The sequence below is a fragment of the Lolium perenne genome, chromosome 7 (assembly GCF_019359855.2).
Source record: "Lolium perenne isolate Kyuss_39 chromosome 7, Kyuss_2.0, whole genome shotgun sequence".
NCBI classification, from domain to species: domain Eukaryota; kingdom Viridiplantae; phylum Streptophyta; class Magnoliopsida; order Poales; family Poaceae; genus Lolium; species Lolium perenne.
The window spans coordinates 64,955,564-64,964,792 of NC_067250.2; positions in this window are offsets into that span (position 1 = coordinate 64,955,564).

Sequence of the window (9,229 nt, forward strand, 5' to 3'; positions counted from 1 at the left end):
GTGCGCTAAATGATATTTCCTCGGATCTCTTTTAGTCGACTTGTGTGTAAATCTGAATCAATTTAAAGGGATCCGAGGGAGTAGGTATCTTGTTTTGTACACTCATGCGATACTTACTGCACTTTTTTTTGGCAAAAGTAGATGCGATACTCGTTATTTGCACACCCAGTACTCATGACTTGTCGATTCAAATGTGTTATGCGTTGAAAAGTTCAAATCCCAATATGTACGATGAATTTCATTTTGCATAGGTAGGACAAAGTTATCTTATGAGGGGGAAAAACCTCCAGCTAGTCTTACACTTGCTTGATCGTCTTCCTTTTTTTTTAAACGATTACGCACGCCTATTTTAATTCGGTTGTCTCTAGTTGTACATCACCAACTTTGTGTCGATCTACCCGTCACTTCTTGTTGTTTCTTGAAATTAAGATATGCGTCACTTCATTTGACATGCGATGCACCGAATCATACCGGCCAGTAGACAGGTCCACAGAAAGGCTAAGTGGAGTGGCTTGTGTTCCTACTAAAATACCTTTAAAACTGAAATTGTGCAAACTTTGTGACTTCAGAAACAAATACACGGATTATTTGGATTTACAAGTCAAATTCATCGCGAGTTCGAACGTGAGGAGCTAGCTAGCTAGCCTTGCCCCTGGTTCAAGTTAATTAAAACCAGCGCTGAACCTGGAGCACACAGAAATCGGCCAGTCAGGACACTGTTGGCGCCGCAATAATTCAGTCTAGCCCATGCACGCAGACGATAAGAGATAAGGGTCACGTCCAGTTTTTTCTTTATATATACGGAGTACTGTATTTCCTTTCGTGGACGGCAGCCGTTGCAAACGTGCAACGCTCCTGCCACGACATGGTACATACTCTGTAAGCTGATGCATGTGCTAGAGTTGCAACAAGTTAGCTTTAGCTCTTGCTCGTGATGTTGCAAAAATACTTGCTTTCTGTTTCGTTAAAGAAATGTTGTAGACTTGTTACTCGAATTGTCTTCCCATATTTTTCTGAAAAAGACGGTGTCTTCCATATATAGTAGCAACCACTCTCGGTCCGAGAAATGCAATATAACAAAATCAAAATTTAGTCAAACAACCTGGGGATTGAACGGTTAAGAGATGAAAAATACGATTGCAGCATGGCTACAGAAAAGCACATGTTAAGGCATGTACTACGGTGATATTCGAGAAGTGCCATGTATAATAAACGTTGAGTTGGAGGAAAAGGTTTGCTTTATCCTAGTTAAAAGATGATCTCTTAGCAGTACTAGTCTCTCGTCAATTTTCGGATGTCTGATTACTAGAGGTAGGACTCTCAATTAAGAAATAACCCATTGTACGTTATATTTTATTATTATATACATATAGATATAGATTATGTGGTGGATCAAGAAGATACGATTATTGTACATGCCATAATGACCAGGATGAATCACGTACTCCATCCATACCGGATTATTAGTCCTCCATGTATTTTAAGGAAAAGTTAACCATTAATTTAAAATATGAAATATATTAATATATATGTATCGTGAATATGCTAACCAGGTATATCGCGATAGGCCCTTAATTCTGGTAAGCTCGGGCGGTCCAAAGATTGTGGTGAGGCCTATGGCTCGACCGGGCGGCCCAGTTGCCGGAAACTAAAGAAGGAAGGATCCGGTTTGGAGACAAGCTGCCAGATCTGGCCCATGATGAAGGTCGGTCGGATTAGGGACGTGCATGACAAGAAATATCGTGCGTAGTTTAGGTTTAGTCGTATCTCTACTTGTAACCCTAGATTTGTGGTCTTTATAAGCCGGATCCTGGAAGCTCTTGCGGCAAGACACAAGTCATTGTAATCGCGCACTTGTTACCTTATAGTGAATTATAGCAGCATGTAGGATCTCGCTGCCATTGCGAGGTCTGAAGCTGGGTAAGTCGTGTGACCCCGTCCCGGTGACTCATCGCCACGTGGCTCTCCCCTCTCCCCCCTCCGTGACCCTCCATACACAACGACAATATGTCATGAAAGTTACGTTTTATTGGTATTTACTGACCAAATTAATATAGTTAATTGTGTTTTTTATACGTGAATATCTAATAAACTGGTACCGAGGGAGTAGAGGTAGCAGCATAGGTGGCGATTGATCTATGCACGTTGACCCTGCTTAATTTAGCTTGTTCGAGATATTTGCCAGTTAGTTGCGATTCTTGAGAGAGGCGTACGGTTGAATAGAAAGTCTGAAACGCGGCATTCCTAGCTAGTCCCTGCAACGACTGCCTCGATCGTTCGACGGACGGTTAGCGTCAGACCTAACAACCGTGTACTACCTCAAATCCTACACAAAAGCAGGCACTAAAGCAGGCGGTTAACTTTCTATCTTGTGATATGATCTTGTGCTGATTTCTACATTTCCTTGCAGCGCAAAGCAAAGCGGCTAGCTAGCGACAGCGGCATGCCATCCTCCTGCTTGTGGTCGCCGGCGTGGCATGACGACGACAGCCTCGGCGAATCCAAGGTCTGCCGTGTCGTCGTTGCAGATTCGTGCGACGGTCGACAGGGAGGCAAAAGCGCGCGACAGGAGAACGTGGCACGGCGGAGCTAGCCGCGGCGGGGGACGTCGACGGCGACGTGCGCAGTCGATCTCTGTGGGAAGGAGAGACGAACCTCCGATCCGGCCGGTTTTTTCCAGCTCAGCTGAGAACGACGGATGGATGCTTGATTGCTTGGTATATATGTGCTGATTGGTATGTTTCACCTTTGCCAGGGATGGATTGTATTATGCCCCATCGGCTCCTAGTAGTATCCAAAAGGTTGGGGTTTCGATCGTATCGAACTGTACGTGCCGGGCTTGCAAGTGGAACCGCTATGCTGCAGCCAGTACGGACACGTTTGGTTTTTTGCATCATTGGGTAGAAATAAATTTCCATCTCGTTTTAGACGGATCACGGTGTAGATTTGGGCTGTTGTTTGGTTATCTGAGCCGACCTTTTTTTGCACCTTGTAGAGAAGCGAGGCCACATTGTTTGGTTGCATGTTTCCAGCCTAACTTGCACGTAGGAAAATACGAATCAATCGTTTGGTTGCACAAATCACAGTTTCATATCTTTACCACAATTCAAATATACTGAGAATACCATGTCATAGCATGTTACATATGATCAGGCACCATTCAGAAGAATAAGATTCTCACGATCACCACGATGAGGAAGACGATGATGAAATCTTTGACTCGACTCTGACGTACCTCCAGTGGTGCTTCTTGTAGAGCATGCACTTCCTCCGGTTGTAGATTCCTCGAACCCGGCCGCGAAATATCACATACCACTAGCACAGCATAAGAAGCGCAGGTAATTGATCACAACCATGAGCCAATTCATAACGGAGCAATAGAACTACACAAGTGTTGACATCAAATGATAAACTAACAGGGGCATGCATGATCATTCTAAAAGTGGATCACAAGTTCATCATACACTACTATGGTGTCATCCTACCACCACAACAAAAGTGGATGTCATCCTAACACTGCAAGTTCACCATCACCTGAGGGGTTAGTATATACCACCTCATCATAGTTACAAGGGGGCCATCAAATGTCTTTCAACCCTAGCTACTGCCAAAATGTACATCATCGGCATCATCATCATCATCATCAAGTTCATCACCTCCATGTATGCATCCCCTAAACCACCCCCTCAAGGGCACCACTACACCTTGCAGTGGTACTTGGCAAGGTAGTTCCAGCCAGAGGACGCGGTGTGGCTCGATCATGCCCACAAAGCTGCAACCTGGGCTTTGTGGTCGACGAGGTGGCTCAGCGCCTCCATGAGATCATCCTCAGTGAAGCCAAGCATGTCCATGCCCGCATTGTACATGTCAGGGTGCATGTCCGTGGGCTTGTTATCCTTGATGGCCTATGCAATGTCCTTCACAGCAACAGTCATGTTGGTGTAAGCCACCAGCTCGTCATCGGCGAAGACACCTCTCTTCCTCTTGTCGGTGGTCGCCTTGTCAGGCGCGTCGGTGATGAGCGCAGATTGCACACCGTTGGGGAACCCCAAGAGGAAGGTATGATGAGCACAGTAGCAAGTTTTCCCTCAGTAAGAAACCAAGGTTTAATCGACCAGTAGGAGAAAGACGTGACTTCTGAAGGTGTTGCTAGCTGACTAGTGGAAGGGCGCGCTACCGGCGTCAACAACAACGTGGAACCTGCACACAACACAACCAAAATACTTTCCCGAACTTACAGTGAGGTCATCAATCTCACCGGTTTTGCTGAACACAAAGGATTAAATGTATCGAGTGGAAGGAGATGTTTGCAGTAATAAAAGAGAACAGAGCTTACAGTAAGTAAATAGAGCAGGATTGCAGTGGTTGAATTTATCAGTGTAAAGGAAAGGACCGGGGTCCACAGTTCACTAGAGGTGTCTCTCCATAAAGATAAATAACATGTTGGGTGAATAAATTACAGATGGGCAATTGACAGAATATCGAACATACATGACAAGATGATTACTATGAGATTCGTTTGGGCATTACAACATAATACATAGATCGTAATCCAACTGCGTCTATGACTAATAATCCACCTTCCTGTTATCGTCTGAACCCCTTCCAGTATTAAGTTGCAAGCAACAGATTATCACATTAAGCAACGTATGTAAAGTAAACAATAGGATTACCTTTGGATAAAATATTGTTGTTTTCTCCCTAGTAGCAATAGCACATCTACAATCTTAGAAGTTCTTGTCACTCTTCAAGAAAACTAGAGGCATGAACCTACTATCGAGCATAAATACCCCCTCTTGGAGTCACAAGCATCTACTTGGCCAGAGTATCTACTAGCAACGGAGAGCATGCAAGATCACAAATAACATATGACATGAATATATAATCGACCTCAACATAGTATTCAATATTCATCGGATCCCAGCAAACACAACATGTAGCATTACACAAGGATGATCTTGATCTTGTAGGGCAGCTCACAAGATCTAAACATGAGGCACAAATTGGAGAAGACAACCATCTAGCTACTGTCATGGACCCATAGTCCAAGGATGTACTACTCACGCATCACTTCGGAGGCGGGCATGGTGATGTAGATGCCTCCGACGATGATTTCCCCCTCCGATAGGGTGCCGAGAAGAGTTTCAGAACCCTCCCGAGCTAGGGTCTGCAATGGCGGCCGTGACAGAACTTTTCGTGGATGGAGGCTCGGGTCTTCAGGGTTTTCCCGAGATCGTGAATAAATAGGCGGAGGGGCGATGTCGGTGGAGGCCAGGGGGCCCACACCACCCCTAGGCGCGGGCCAGGGCTAGGCCGCGCCTAGGGCTGGCGTGGCCGCCCTGATGCCCCCCTTCGACTCCCCTCTGGACTATGTCTTCGTTACAGAAAAATATTATCGGCTTTTGTTTCGTCCAATTCCGAGAATATTTCTTGTATAACTTTTCTGAAATACAAAACAACAGAAAACATGGAATTGGCACTGTGGCATCTTGTTAATAGGTTAGTGCCGGAAAATGTATAAAAGTGAAATGAAGTATGAGCAAACCATATATGAATTGGTTTAAAACAAGCATGGAGCATCAAAAATTATAGATACGTTGAGACATATCAGTCGACAGCCTTCTCAGGTGGCTCATCGAGGATGACCGTGTCGGACTCCTGGGTTTCAGCATCCTCAGGTGAAGGAGTAGCTACAGCCGAGCACATGGGCTCGCTGGATCCCATGGCGTACTTGCCGGTGGCGAGGCCGAAAGAGAAGATGGTATGCATCTCGTCGTAGTTGGCAATGGGCACATTCAGGTACTCCGCATCCTTTTGATGATCCTACGATACGAAGGGACAATGATGTTAGTTCTGCTCGTCGCTGATTAAAAGAGTTAGTGAGTAGACTGAGCGTGCTCAGCACGACGTGCCCGTAGTAGTGCTCACCCTCAAGGATGATGCATTTGGTATCCTCGCACCACTGAGTCCCGCTTAGATCACGGAACCTGGTAATGGTGAGCCACCTCTGCCTCCACTTCCTCAGGTGGTTGTACACCTGAGTGGAGCACGCAGAGACACCACAGTGTTCAAACAGGTCCGTCGCCACAACAGTCAGATGGACTTCCTTGAAGCCTGTGTCAGCTCTCACTCGGGTCTTGGTCAAGCTGCACATCTTCTCCAACACGAAGTTGGACATGAATGGAAGCCATTTCATGGCAGCGGTTCTTTTTTGTGAGGCCTTCAATGCCTTGTTCGCGTCCCTGCGGTTCTTGCTCTTCTTTGTGGCGGCCAACCTCGTCGCGACCTCTGCTGCTACCTGAGCCACCAGGTCAGCCACAGGCCCATTGACGGCCGGCAGAGGGGTAACCGCCACCTTGGACTCAAAGAGGGGTCGTGAATCGGGAACTTGCAAAGGGATCTGAGACAAGCGCCTGGCTAAAATCATCACAGAAGGAGTCCTACACACATCGTAGTACATATAACGTGAATCTACTTGGGAACAAATTAAAGACATGCCTAAAGTGGACAACACAAACCATGCCAACATCATCCTAAATCAGACAAGCAATTCATTGCAACTGTGAACGGCACAAACCCTAGCAAGATCATGGTAGGTCAACACATTTGGGACAAACAATGTAACATCCCAAAAATTTCAAAACAAAGAAAATGAATTTCACTATTTCCAAAATTTGGAACCAACAAAAACTTTTCTTAAATTAAGTTTGATACATAGTGATCATGCTTATATGTTGAGATTTTGCCATGATTGTTTAGTTAGTATTTGAAAATGGCCTAAAACCCTAAACCTTGCTCTTTGAAGTACAAATGAAATCAAACCAAATAAAAATAAAAGAAAAGAGAAAACCTATGTAAGCCTAAAACCCTAATGTGCAAATCTTGACCTCTGCCCTAGCCACTTTTCCAAATGGTTGTGAACCATGGTTAAACCCCACTAAACCCTAGCCATGGCCATTTGGATTCAAGTGAGACTTTTAAGAAAAAGAGAAATGCTACTAGCTTCACATATGAGGCTATGGGTATTTTAGTAAAACCTTACCCTGGGCCCTTCTACCTTGATTATAGAATTGGAAAACCTTAATAAACCTTACCTAGTACTTATCAAACCAAATCCAAGGTGAAACAAAAGAACTTAAAAAGAAAATAAAAATGCCATAGAGGCATATGAGAGTAAATAGAAAATTTATGAATTTGATGATCTTGACCCTAAGACTTGTTGTGAATGGTTGGATCACTCCTCTATACCATTTCAACACTCAACAACATCATTTGGGTCAAGAAAAATCAAATCAAAAATCAAATAAACATATGCATAGAGGGCACATAGCCATATTACCAAATTTTGACCTATGCCCTTCTACTTTGCCCAAATGGTTTGAAAACAACACTAAACCCCATCTAACCCTAAATGGACCCTAGACCATGCCTAAGTAAGGCAAAGAAAAGGAAAATAAGAAATTAAGAAAAATGCAATTCATCACATACAGTGCTTATGGCCATTTTTGCAAATCTTTGAACTATGCCTTTTTGGAATTGTTTCAGTGGTTTGGAAATGTTCCTAAACAAATAAGAATCACTTTTGAATCAAGAAAAACCAAATCAAATAGAGAGTAATAAAATAAATGAGAAAATGGAAATCTCACTCACATACACAAATGGCCATTTTTGCAAATCATCAACCAAGGCCACGATTGCTTGTGCCATTGCTTGTGAAACCTTAATATATCAATAACAAACACATTTGCATCAAAGAAACACAAATCAAATCAAAGGAAAAATCAAATCCTTGTTACATGTGATAATGGTCAAATTGCCCTTTTATAAAATGTTGCCCACTTTGCACCCCTGGTTTGGAAGATTCTTAAGCCAAAACCCCTCACTTCTTTCCACCTCATCCAAGACCATATCAAGGTGAACATTTTTGGTGTTGACCATCATAGTTGACTCTGCCTAGTTTGACCAATACAAAGGTGACAAGTTGCAACCTTGAGACAAAGTGAAGATCATACCCATTTTGGAATTTTGCAAACCAGCACCATTTTGACCACCACCACCACCATTCTACTCCTTTGAATATTTGAATCAACTTCACCAAAAAGAATTTCAAAATTCAACAAAAATCTTCATGCGGCCATTATGTCGAATACCTTGCAGGCAACAATTTGCAAACCAAACACACTCTTTGACACAACAGATTTTTGACTAAACCCCTTTCCAAACTTGTTGATCATTGCTCCTCTATGACCCCTGCATCAATGCATGTCCTTGCTTTGGATGATTAAAGTGAGGAGAAGGCAAAAACCATGCCATGCCGTGCACATGACAACCCTCATGCACTTGATCTCTCTGGTCCTCTCCTCTCCTCATCACCTTGTCCTGGAGAATCTCCTAGCATCGCTGATCTTCACGGTGCCCCGCTGGAGCTCACACGAGATTGGCATTGGCCAAACTTGATGCGCCCAGACACGCCCAGTACGTGCCAGAACGCGCGCTCACCGCGTACTGGACGCTCCAGAGCGGCGAGTCGTGTCGTCGCCTCCGTCCTCCCCTGCAGCCCTATCTCTGCATCGAGCGTCGCCTCCATCCCCTCTAGCTCCTAGACACGCTCAAGAGCACGCAGAGGCAACATCGCCGTCGCCATGATCAAAATCCCCCGCAACGGTACTGCAAAGCCGACGACCTCTCCTGCACGCCTTCATCCACCATTTGTCGTGCCATCACGCTCACCAGTACCGCCTAGACGTCGCCTACCTCACGCGCCCTTCACCCTGCCCTTTCGCGCCTCAGAGACGCCGCGCCACCTGATGACCCACAAGTATAGGGGATCGCGATAGTCTTCGAGGGAAGTAAAACCCAAATTTATTGATTCGACACAAGGGGAGGTAAAGAATACTTATAAGCCTTAACAACTGAGTTGTCAATTCAGCTGCACCTGGAAAAGCACTAGTAACAGGGGTGATGTGAAAGCAGTAGTAATATGAGAGCAGTAGTAATAGTAACACAGCAGCAGTAATAGCAATATGAGAGCAATGGCACCAGAAAATAGTTGATACTACTTCCAGTGACATATAGAACAAGTATATGATGATGAGAGATGGACCGGGGTTCCCAGCGATCTACACTAGTGGTAACTCTCCAATAACAAGTAACAAGTGTTGGGTGAACAAATTACAGTTGGGCAATTGATAGGATTGAAATAGCATTAAGACAGAACATCAAGATTATT